A 12,509-nucleotide genomic window follows, 5' to 3' on the forward strand; every position below is an offset into this window, starting at 1 on the left:
AATGTTACCATACATCAGAAATTACAAGTGCGAATCACAATCTGCTGCGTCTCGTGGTACTTACTTGCCGGACCACCTGTTAAACGTAATTTGAGCACGGCGGCGAATAAGTGTGCGACTTTCGTTCCAGGTTTTCGCAATGGGCTTTTTCCTCGGTGATAAATTAATCCGACGAAATGAGGCCCACGGTTAGGTCTCGCGATTATCGGCAGCAACTGCGAAGGATAAAATAACGGCTGCGTTAACCTCGCAGTCTCAAGCTGACCAAAAGCGGGAGATTACTCGACGATCGTCTGCAGTCGGCATTACGCGATTCGAAGATCGCCCGAAACTATTGCCGGGGCGAGAGTTCGTTGACTCGAAGGTCGCGCGCGGCTGATCCGCCCGGGTGAAGGTAATTTTTCGAGGAGAACGATTACATCAAAGCGTCGCGAAAAAAATATTAAAGACGTGCGAGCGCTGCGAGGGACGACGGGGAAGTGAAGGGCGGTATCGCCGATCGGAGGAGGTAGGCGAAGGTGCGAGGAGGTGAGAGTCAAAGACGGCGAGATAGTCCGGAGATTCCGGAGTCTCTGCCGAAATGTGATCACTGCATTTTTTATCGAGCCCGAGGGATCGCGAACGGTTACTCTTGGGTCCTCCCTGCATCCGTGAGCCTGCGTGTGCATTTTATCGTCCGATCGCTGCGGGCGTTACACCTGCAGATCCCGCGTCTCTTTCCTTTTTGTTACGCAACGTGCCTTTCAGCGCGGCCTAAAATCACCCGGCTCTGCCGGCTCGTTCGTTATCTATTTCCCGGTCAAGAGCACCTCGGAGCTGGAAGTCTTGAAAAACGTCTCGAGTTCGAAGGAAATTTCGCCTTCATCGATTAACACGCGGCACTTCTTATTTTTGAGGTAAATAAATATTAAAATATTATCGAAATTGAATTATTTTCTTAATGATAACGCAGGTATTAAGATTCTTATTTGTTTTTTTCAGGGATGCGTTTCTTTTCTAGCGGAACGCCTGTATCGAATAAGTTATTTCTGCGGCATCGACGTGGTGGTTGCCGCGTGACGTACTAATAAGACCAGCTGATCGTTTGTCGGACTTAATGTACTGTTAGAACCGAACGACGCGGTGTCGCTTCGCTTCGTTAATAAAACAGCAAATTAGATGGGAGCGAGTTCTACACAGTATTGCGCCTTAAATTATTTACCAGGCCGTGAGTTTGCAACCCGACAACTGTCGATACTGCAAAATATCGACGAGGCGGAAAGTTTGACATATCGAAGTTCAGGCACAGGCAGAGAAGTAGCGTTTCAACGTTGATTCAACTTGATCGTAAGCGATAGTCGAAGTAGAAAAAAGAGAGAAAGAGAGACGAAACAGAAAGGGAGGAAGCGGCGTAGAAAAAAGGAATGCAAAGGACGAGAGGGAAGGAAAGGAAAGAAAGGGCAGAGGAAAAGGGAAACGGAAAGAGAGCGAGGTAGTATAAGAGGAAGAGAGAAACGGAGGGGGAAGATAAATCGTCGAAGGTGCACTCGGTGGCCAATAAATTGCGCGGTGCAGCCTCGAGGTTACCAAGATTGCTACGTGTCACATTCTTACGAAAAATTGGATCGATGGAAGTATTTTAAAGCCGGGCAAATACGCGTCACGAATGGACCGTGCATGCGAACACGTCGGACCACCCACCCAATTGTGAAACCGCAGGAACAATCGTGAATGCCGCCGATTCATACCTCGGATCCTCGACGCGGTTAAAAATTTACAACTAAAACAAATAATTTTATTCTTATTAAATTTACACTTCGAACGCTCGCGTTAAGCTTTCGCCTTTTAATTAATTATTCGTTTACGATTTTTAATTTACGTGCTGTACGTTCGAAAACGACGGCTTTAACTATCCCTTCTTTCGCGGCGGGATGCAGAGATCGCTCTTTTGATCTTGTTATTCTGGAAGAATAAGCGGTCGTCGATCGTAAGGGTCGTATCTCCCGGCGCATCGAGTTCAATGAGGCTGACGGTGATTTGCCAAGAGGAAACTCGCGAGAAAGAACACGAAGAAGGAACGTAGGGGAGCGAAATAAGAGACGCGAGAATAAGAGCGAGACGTCGGGAGGTTAGCGGATGGTTCGACCGATCTTCCACTTCGCGCGAGGCTTTCCGTAGAGGGTAACAAATAGGGATGGCGGAAAGGAAGGACGATCACCGAAGGGGTGGCCGGGGGTGCTTTGGGTGTTTACGAGAAGACCGGCGCATGAACACGTCAAGGTAGGGCCTCGGGCATGTCGATGGTCACCGTCCCGAATATCCAGCGTGTGTGAATTCGTATACGCGTGTCTGCGTAATACACGTACACACAAAGAAATGACTGGGACCCTGGAACCTGCCCAAGTTGGGTGTCGAGGCGCGCTGTACCTCGCTCTGAATACTCGGCATTAAAGCCAAATATACCGCTCTTTGAATCTCAATTATCGGCGATTCTACCTTTGAGAGTATGTAAATCGGCGTATTGGTGAAAATTATTTTTTAGAATATAAATTAATATGTTTGACAGGCGTTCTATGTGCAGCCTCGTAAAGTATATCGAGCGAGAAAAGAAGAAAAAGACAAGAATTTATATTGAAAAAGGCATAAGATTATTTTCAGGTTTGGCGCAATCAATTTGAGTTATAAGTGTAACGAACAAGACACGAACGGTTCTTTTAAATTAAATAGATACGGAGCTGATAAAGAGCGAATTGTTCGTCTATCTCGTGCAACTTGCAGCTGCAAAACAAAGCTATTTTTTTTTTTTTTTTTTTTTATAACTTTTACTATAATTTCCTTTTCTGGCAAGTACACTGGTTGCGTGACATATTCGGGCATTTGTTTCCGGCGTACTCCGTAATTTACTCAGTGCGTTTGCATGTTTTATGGACGTTATATAAAACGTCGGAAATATATGGCGTCTCAAATATTTAAAGTTCGCTGGGGAATACGAGGCGAGACCTTCTCGCTCTTCTATCCTAGCTACGTTTGAAATTTCCACAGTCAATCTCTCTTTGCGCCTTCCACGCCGCTCCGTATTTCGCCCAGCCCCCCGCCTCGTCCCTCTTCAGAAACCCGTCACGGCGTGCAAGTCTGCAGAAGCTCCGATGGAAGTTTGCTTTCGTAAGCGAACGTACGCTTCTCTAACTAGCGCAAACGGAAACAGCTGAGAGAGAAAGAGAGATAGAGAAAGATAGAAAGAGAGAGAGAGAGAGAGAGAGAGAGAGAGAGAGAGAGAGAGAGAGAGAGAGAGAGAGAGAGAGAGAGAGAGAGAGAGAGAGAGAGAGAGAGAGAGAGAGAGAGTAGAGAGAGAGAGAGAGAGAGAGAGAGAGAGAGAGAGAGAGAGAGAGAGAGAGAGAGAGAGAGAGAGAGAGAGAGAGAGAGAGAGAGAGAGAGAGAGAGAGAGAGAGAGAGAGTGCACACTGGCAAATCATACCTAAACTCCGGGGTTTGATTCCGACTCACTCCCCGTTGATGCAGCCCGAGACTCTGGCCCGAAGGTATGTCTACTTAGTTTGCCAACTCATTACCCAATTATCGTTATAAGATCAGAAACCAGTCCGACTTCGTAGCAAAAGCAAATCGGAGTAGTCGGGCGGAAGGCTAAAGCAATGCTAATTGCGCCCTTCTGATTCGAGAGGCCTCGTTAGGTATGCGGCAAAGTGGAGATTTAAAAACCAACTCCCGACCGCGGCTTCTTCCGCCGTGTATCTCGCGGTTTAAATAACCGTGCGGCGATCTCGCGCGAAGTACAACAGGCATCGCGAAACAATTCCTCACCACGTACGCCGGCCGTTTAAGCGCGCGAGCTATTAATCAAATCGGCCGCGGGCTAAGTAAATAAGTTTTCATGATGCTGGCCGGCACGGCGATTAATCCCAAGACGAATACAGGATCCGTAATTAACGATCCTCGTCAGCGTGTACTTTACCGACCGTTACATATTTATTCACGTCCGTAAATGGGTGCGCGTGCGGAATTAAACCCACACGAAGAAAGTCAGACGACCGAAGACAATGCGGGCAACGTGTTAATCCCAGGATACCGCGTGTTTATCGTGGCTCGTCCAAGTGCCTCGAGGATGCAGTTTGGTGTTCCACGGTATTCGCTAAGATATCAAGGGCCCGAGGCTTTGTCAGTAGTGGTGCCGAAGTCACCAACATCCGTGGCCACTAACTTACGTCACGCGATTAAGTCAAGGACTTCCCACTTTCGTGCACCGAGTAGCGCCGCGGAGACGTATATCTGCCGTTTCGGGCCACGGGGATTTATGCATGTATACGGCATGGTCCTTGCATTATTCCGCCCGTTGAAAAATAATTCGACACATTTTGCAATGCCGATGCGGCGCACTTTATCACGGGTGACGTTTACGTTGATATCTCATTATCGGCACTGTAGCGATTTCGTTTTAAATGCCATTGTTTTGATTGGCGTTAATATCGTTAGTGACAGTTTACGTGGTTATTACATTGCACAATATTAAACCGGCATCGAAATTACGCAAACAACCGTGTACGCGTCGCTAATTAGCTTACAATTTCCGCCGTTGCCCGAGTATCGAATTTTTAACGAAATAATCACACGTGATTACGGAATCGCGAATCGAATATTATCGGTAATCAAGCCGCGATTAATTATTACCGCGCGCCACCGAGATTTTCATGCCAAGATAATACAAAATACCAGCGCGGCATTGTAATTAAATACCATCGGCGGAAACGTTCATATTTTAATATTAAGATTGCCGCCGATGTATTTCATTGTAAAATAACTCGGGTCTTGCGCTCGCTTTACGGAAATTAGATTAACGTTTCGGCATTTAATTGAGATGAGAGAAGTCGGAAAGAGGGGGGCGAAACTCGCGAAAGAAACTTCTTCCCTCCCCACCTGGCAATCATAGAGCTTGGCAATTTCATCACGGTTCAACGCAAAGATACGATAAATGATTAACAAGGTGTCTCGTTGGCGCGGGGGTCATTGGCTCGTAAAGTTTTAGTTGGTACAATGCTACGTGCAGCGCAAGGCTGCCTTGGCTGGCTTCTGTATTTTACGTATACGGTTTCTGTCGGATTTTTCAACGGAACGGAATTCAACTTCTCTCGCGTCGCCCGAGGAAAAAATGAGCAGGGCATACGAGGCCGGATGCAAATGCGCGCAATTAAAAAAAAAAATTTTTGATCCACATGTAATTGCATATGATTGTATACGAGCCGCTCATTTTACAAACCAAAAAGTTAGATAGGAAAAAAAAGAAAAAAAAAAAAAAAAAAAAAAAAAATTGCGATTAATCGAATGCTTTTTCTTCTCCATAAAACTTTTTGCGAATAAGTTATTAGTGATTTTGTAAAGCGCGAGTGTTCAATTAGTTGTTATTCGCATTCGCGAGAAAGCTGACAGAAGGTTAAAAGCGATCAGTGGCGGATATCGCGAATGCACGCGACGAATTTAAATTTGGCACAGGTCGTTCGCCTCCATTCCTCACGTAACACGACTGGAAGAGACTACCCAACCTGTTGGCCCCCGAGACCGCAACCGCCGGAGACATGAAACCTTCATTCAACTTTCGTGCCTCGTGATAAAAGAATATCTGACATATCAATTTAAATATGTAACGTCCACTTTATTATTCGGTAAATTTATATTTCAAATTAATTTTCGGTAACTATCTGGGTAAAAAAAAAATGTTTAAAGCGAATAAAACACTGGGTAAATACAATATTAATAACACGGCGTCCATTTTATACCGAAGTAAAACAAAATGTAACTAATTAACTAACTCTTTTAATTTGCGAAAAATCTCAGGCAAAATGCTGAATCTATTCTCGGATTTACATTTCGGAGAGGTACAAAGTCCCGCTTCCGCGCATGGGTGGAGCACTGTCGCGTCGTTATTAAAACAGTCCCAACGGCACTTAATCACCGAGTACGAAATCCGCAATACGAAATACACGAGCTTTTTGCAGCCGCAATTTCCGCCGGCGTTTTCGTACACTTGACTGGCTCTCAAGCGTGCTCGCCGCGCTTAAAATATTACTGACGAGGTTGATTATGCATGAACGTTTTACAAAGCTGAAGACATCGTCCTAATCAGCGCATCGTAACAAATCAAGACCATTAAACGTCCATTAATACCGGCTATTATTTTATAAATTTAATTATTGTAATTAATCTGTTGAACTTCATTTTAGAACAAACAGAATTACTTGATCTTTTCTTTTCTTCTACGAAAATACGACAAAAGAATTCGGCGCGTCCGAATGCCCTTTGGCATTTCTTTTTTTTTTTTTTTTACAAGATAAAGAACAGCTATTGTTATACAAAAGTAAAGTGTCGTTTTTCACTGACATTTTTCTAGGTAAGAATAGAAAGATAGAAAAATGCATTTCAGTATTGTCGAATATCGAAGCATGACAAGCATAATAGACAAGCTGACGGTTCTTCCGATGTCATGGCATAAATAACGTTACAGCCGTCGACGATTCATAAATTCATGCTCGCGTGTCCCTTTATCTTGACTTGCTCAGTGGTGTTTTTTTTATTTTACTTTATTGAAAGGTCTTCAATATTTTTAACTGCTTTTAAAAAATATAACCTGCACTTACTGACATATCATATAAATTATTTCAAAAATTATTTTCAGAAAAAAAAAAATCTAAAAATAAATCAGAGAAGAAAAAAGGGACGTGAAAATTTAAACCGAAACTAAGTTAAATATAGACCCTTGTTTTATACGGATGAGCAATTTTTTTTGTGCAGAAATAAAATACGTGTAACATAAAATTCGAAAAATTTTTATTGCTTGTAAAACAGTTCCTTTGTTTTTCTTTTCATATACATTTTAAATGTACAAGAAAAATTTCACAAACGTTCGTGCTATAATCAACAATCGTCGAATAATTTATTAATTATGAAATTTTAAATAACGTAAACACGTGCGTTATCAGATATGAAAACATTTCTAAGATAAGTACAGACGGCAAAGTAATGCTAAGAGTTCAAAGAAATTGTAGCAGGAGTCGATTGCACAAAAGTACAACGAAAAGCTACAATGACTAATTAGACGAGTTCGAAGTCTCGGGTTGACGAGGATCTGTAGAAACTCGTCGAGTTTCAGAAGCAACTCAAGAAGCTTTATGTTGGATAAGAGAAGTTTGAAGACGAGAATACGAGGTACATACTTTGGAAAAATTATTATTAAATGAAAAATTATAAGAGAAAAGCCATTATTATAATGTGAAGAAGAAATAACGTATTCTTCCACTGTAGGTTTTTTTTTCTCTTCGATGTTGAATCACGATATACAAGTTTACGACACAAATTTCATAACAAACGTTTACCATTAAAAAAAAAAAAGAAAAAGAAAAACAAAAAAAGTATGTTGATGGGACGTAAAATAATTTTGAAATTCTTTCAAGTTAATTTTAGTAATAAATATCGCTGGCGAGTATCTTAAAATTCACGAGTTTCCGTCTCTTCCTCTTATTACCTTCGGCGCATTTTACTTACTCGCATGTTTAATCGCTTCATAATTAAAAAGATTCCGGAGAATGGGGTGTACTTGCTTTAAAGCACATTCCAGAGATTGCAAAAGGAGGAATTTTACAAGTTTTAAATAAGCTACGCTCGCCAACTTTTATCTATCCTTAGCTCATTCATATAACATTTAATAAGTCTGATTTAATTCACGAATCGAGAGCAGCTTTAAAGAGGGCTTTCCTGTTAGCGTCGGGCGACGCTCGCATGAAAGCATTCCATCGGAATTTCAAAGGTACAGGGCACAAGAATCTCACGGTATCTCCGAGGGGCTCGGTGGTCACGCTCCGGGTGGTGCTTTCGATCCACGTTTCCGAAACGATAAAGATTCGCTGGAGATTACAAAAATTCCTGAGCGTGTAAGGGTACAAACGATCGGCGGCACATCGAATCCAGAAGCGAGCGCCCGGCATTCGCGGAGACCCTCTCGACGTATCCGAATGGCTCGAAGGGACACCGAAGGAACCGCGAAGCGTTCCGTTCTGCCCACCAACGCTCAACGGACACTCGACTCGCATCAGACGTGCTCTATGACCATGTCGACCCCAGTACCCTCGTAATCGCTATCGAAGCGATTTATCTTGATCCGCGTGCGAAATAAAAGAAGGGCGGCCCCGCGCGAGGACGGGCGGGAGCGAAGGGAAAGAATTTGCGGAGCGGTCCGTGAGATCGTTGAACCGGCGCGACGCAGCGTCTCGACAACGATCGATTCAGCTCGAATTGGACATAATAATTGCGCCCAGCTCTTTATTTCGAATTTACCTACATCCCCTCGCGGAGAGAATTAAATTAGATTCAACAGATTATTTTACGTCTAGTCATTTTTTTATTTTTTTTTTTATTTTAATACATAAGTAGGTTTGTTTTTCTTTCAACGGTGACTCTAATAATGTTAAATTTTAATTATATTTAATTATATATATTTAATTATTTAAAAGCACAAAACTGATCGTGCTGCTGATAAAATAATGAGATTACCTTTTGCTGCCTACATTATTCATGTCACGTCGATCATAAACAAATAGACAATGAATATGAATACGGGTGAATAAAAAAGTTATTGGGGTTATAATTTATCGGCGAAAGAATTAGAACGCGCAGTCTCTTTGTTTAAAAAAAGATCATAATCGCAATCGCATTCTTCATGCGCCTCACAAATTGGAATAAAGGAGTTCCCCTCCCGAAGAGAAATACGGGATGACGCTTGTTTTGATCGTGGCATGGAAGAGAAAGTGGGTCACAAATGATATGACGACATCCGGTTTCATGAAGTCGACCGTAGCGTTTTCATGCTAACAGCCTCAAAGATTTATAGAGAGAATTTATTTCGCACGAAATGCAACATTATGTCGTCTCGATAAACGGGAACGTATTGTTTCTAGTCTTGAAAGCTCTGTCAGAAAGTATCAAACATTTATTTGCTTCATATTTTTATATTTATTCTTATTCTCTTCGCGCGTTATAATTGTAGCATACGTTGCAGCTCGGAAATAATTTTCAGATATTTGTCAGTCGATAATTAGTTCTATTAAAGGTAAGTAACGATCTAAAGAGAGTTAGGTTCGGCTAATTATATATTGGCTATTGATTCAAGACACCGCCGCGGTTACGATCGGCATTTCAATACAAGAAACGGGACTAAAGACGATACTTTGTCTATATTTCAACTCCACAAATTATCTACAGACCATATCGTATTACGTGTCCGACATTTTACGAGCAAACTTGCGTCCCCGAGTTTCCAGCAACATGCTGCTTCCATCACATAGTTGTGGTCATGATACCTGAATCGAATGTGGCTTGTATGCGGCTCATGTGTGCGATGCGCACGTTACATACTTTGAAACTAGAATTCGTAAAACGTTTTCGAACTTGCTCTGTAATCGTAAAATTTCGGCTCAAATGTTGCATACTTTATCGCGACGCTACATTCTTAAGTTCTTTTCAACAGGAAACAAATGTGTTTGATCATTCCTAAGTAAAAAAAAAATTTTGTCAGGTATTAAAAAATACTTTTTTTTTTTTAATTTATTAGGAATTTATTAACAGTATACAAAAGATCGATTCATATTTATAATTTTTGGGGGCGGCGTCGCACTTCGAATATTGGTGCAAAAAAGTGTCCATCAATATCACGCGTTAACGCGCCTACGAATTTTTAATTTTCAACGTGGCTTAAACGGAACAACACGCGATCGATGTGCACTTTTACATTCTCCGATATTAAATTTCCGCATAATTAAATACAGCACGCCTTGTCGCGACAATTATATAATTCCCTTATCCGAGGTAAAAGCGTGAAGCATTTGCAAAAAAAAAAAAAAAACTCAAAAAAGAAAGTTGGTATACGCCATTTAATGATGACGCGTATGACTTAGATTTTCGCCTCGGGCGGCGTTTCTGGTAACGCGCTCGTTTCGCACGTACCGGTTTTTCAGACGATTATCGGCCAACTCGCTCCGACAGCGGGTCCAAGTTGGCCTTTGCGGTCCGGCGTGTCGAACGAACGCGAACGAGCCGTTCGTTATAAATACCTCGGCAAAACGGACCCCATTAATCAACCCCGTTCTTCGTCGCGTACGAGAATGCTAGACGTTCTGGTAGACCGCTTAGCTGAGCGCATTCGCTAATAAATGTTTCACGGTGACATGTACACCGGCGACGTTCTCTGCGGTTCAACGCCACTGCCGGTCCGTAGTAAACGAAACGTCCGTCTGTGCTCATCCTGCTTACTTACTCCCCCGTTTGCAGGTGAGCAGCGACTATCGGCTCCGCAATCCGTAATGTCAAAGAACGAAAGTCTGCGCGCTGAAATGACCGTATCTAATTCAGTCTACTGTCGATAGACGTCAAAGTCTTTAATTTTACATATACATATATAAAAACGGATTTTCGTATCGCAACAGCGTACGTCCATGCACGTGTTAAAAAGTTAAAAAAAAAAAAAATTTTTTTTTTCTTTCTTTTTTTCTCGTTATATTAGATTCTCTTTTGTTTGACATGCAGAAACGTTTTTGCGTAAGCTCGACCCACTGGTTCCTAATTCTGCGAATTCTAAATATTCATTCATTAAGCAAGGAAAATTTGTCGAACAAATTTCATATTTCCGTCGCGTTTCGAATTTCGACTTTCCAATATTACAAACGCGGAGAGACCCGCTCTGCCGGCAGGACACATAATCTGCAATTGTATTATACGATGTACGGGTTTTCCGCCGTATAGCTGTACGGATTAAATTAATTTAGTAGCGCGCGACGTTGGAAACTGCTAACGCATCGACTAGGACGCATGGGAATTGCTGCAAGTTTTCGGGACTGCGTTTTCGTCGGTGTTCCCACAAATTCTCTCCTTCCCGCTCGTACTTAAATTCGCCTTTTCTTCATCCTTTTCTCTCCCTCTCTCTTTCTCTCTCTCTCTCTGTTCTTTATAACTATGCGACATGTTGTATGCATCTCTTGCCATGGACGACACGTGGATTAAATTAATTTTCCGGCGAGCATCCTAGCTACTTGCGCAAAAGCGGCGTTAATGCTAGCGTGGCAGGTGGTTGGGCAAAATGATTTCCATGTGAAAACTGTAACCAGAACCCGTGGTCTTAAATTAAGAGCCGGGATTAAAAAGTGAGTCGCGCCGCGCGCCCCGGTGAAGTCGTAAGTCAGATCATATTTATGAGAGACTTTAAGTTTTGCGCATTAAATTTCTCTCTCTCTCTCTCTTTCTTTTTTTTTATTTTTTTATTACTTAAGAGCAGACATGTCCTTATATAAAATAAGTAGCCGATACCACTCTGCTTCTTTTTTAACGATTCCTAAAGTAAACGATCGGCGGTATATTCGTCGAGACGACTCGGCGTCTCGACATAATTATTTTAATAATCTGCATTCCATTTAATTTTAATATTTCTAATGCGTAAACTGAAATAAATTATTATACAAACGTAGGTAATAATTTCTAAAAAATATAATACCACTTGTCATTAAAGAAAGAAAAAGAAAAAAAAATCAATTCTTGCACGGACGCGAGAATTCATGTTAATTAATTATCCTTATTACTAAACTCCGCCTAACAATAAAGCAGAGATCAAGCTTTGACGTTTGATTTTGCGCGTTAGTACGCTAATGTATTCCCTATTAGCGTTCCCGACCAAATTATTACCGGGCATCGATCATAGAAATTTGACACTTATATGCACCGAAATTTCGTTAACACCTCCATGGTCCTGTGCTCGAGGATGATCGATTGCCCTTTACCGTGATTGATCCAGAGCTACCGTGTAACGTTCGACGCGGGCTGAAGGGTCGTACCCTTCTCTCAAAGCATAAAGGAACCTCAGTCGTACGCAATCGATCGCGGCAATTGGAAAATCCTGACTGACCAATCAGATAAGACGGTGAGGATAATCGATCAAGGCCTTGTTGATTTAAATGTGACTAATCTCTCTTTTAGTAATTATGTAAATCAACCGATAAAAAAAAAGGATATAAATAACGAAAGCAAGTAATTGCATGTTTCACTTTTAATAAAAAGCAATAGCTCTTGTCGAACATAATTGTAAATTACATTATGTTAAAAAAAAAAAAAAAGAAAAAAAAGATTCTTACATGAACCAGTAAATTCAATGATAACAGACTGAAGAAGCAATTTAAACAAGTCGATAGGAAAAGTCAGGATTCATATTTATCGCGCACGATAATCCTAAAAATCTTCCAGACGTTGCATCGTCTTTGATCATTGATTACAGGGATCGACATGCTCTCGATTGGTTGACATATTGTTGCCAGTCGATAAGACACGATATAATTTTGCTGCGCCAGCCAGAGTAAATATAGTTATAATCAACCGCTGGCTTTTTTTCGAGGTTGGTAATAAGCCCGAGTTTTTTCGACGAAGAAAGACCGGGCGGATAAAAGCGCCGTAAGGGAATTTGCGAGAATTCTTCAAGATCGATGTACGAT

General features: G+C 41.8%; 1 protein-coding gene across 2 annotated transcripts in view; it reads right to left on the minus strand.

Annotated features, from left to right (window-relative positions):
* Positions 1-12,509, minus strand: part of Alpha-man-ia (alpha-Mannosidase class I a) — a 299,072-nt gene that overhangs the window by 101,509 nt on the left and 185,054 nt on the right. Inside the window, exon 2 of one of the 2 annotated variants that reach the window (XM_070654712.1) lies at positions 65-215. The exons of the other annotated variant lie outside the window; for it this stretch is intronic. The gene's annotated coding sequence lies outside the window, so the exon portion shown is untranslated. The remainder of the gene's footprint in view (positions 1-64; positions 216-12,509) is intronic. 2 annotated transcript variants of the gene reach the window in all.

The sequence above is a fragment of the Cardiocondyla obscurior genome, linkage group LG04, assembly GCF_019399895.1.
Source record: "Cardiocondyla obscurior isolate alpha-2009 linkage group LG04, Cobs3.1, whole genome shotgun sequence".
In the NCBI taxonomy this organism is placed as follows: domain Eukaryota; kingdom Metazoa; phylum Arthropoda; class Insecta; order Hymenoptera; family Formicidae; genus Cardiocondyla; species Cardiocondyla obscurior.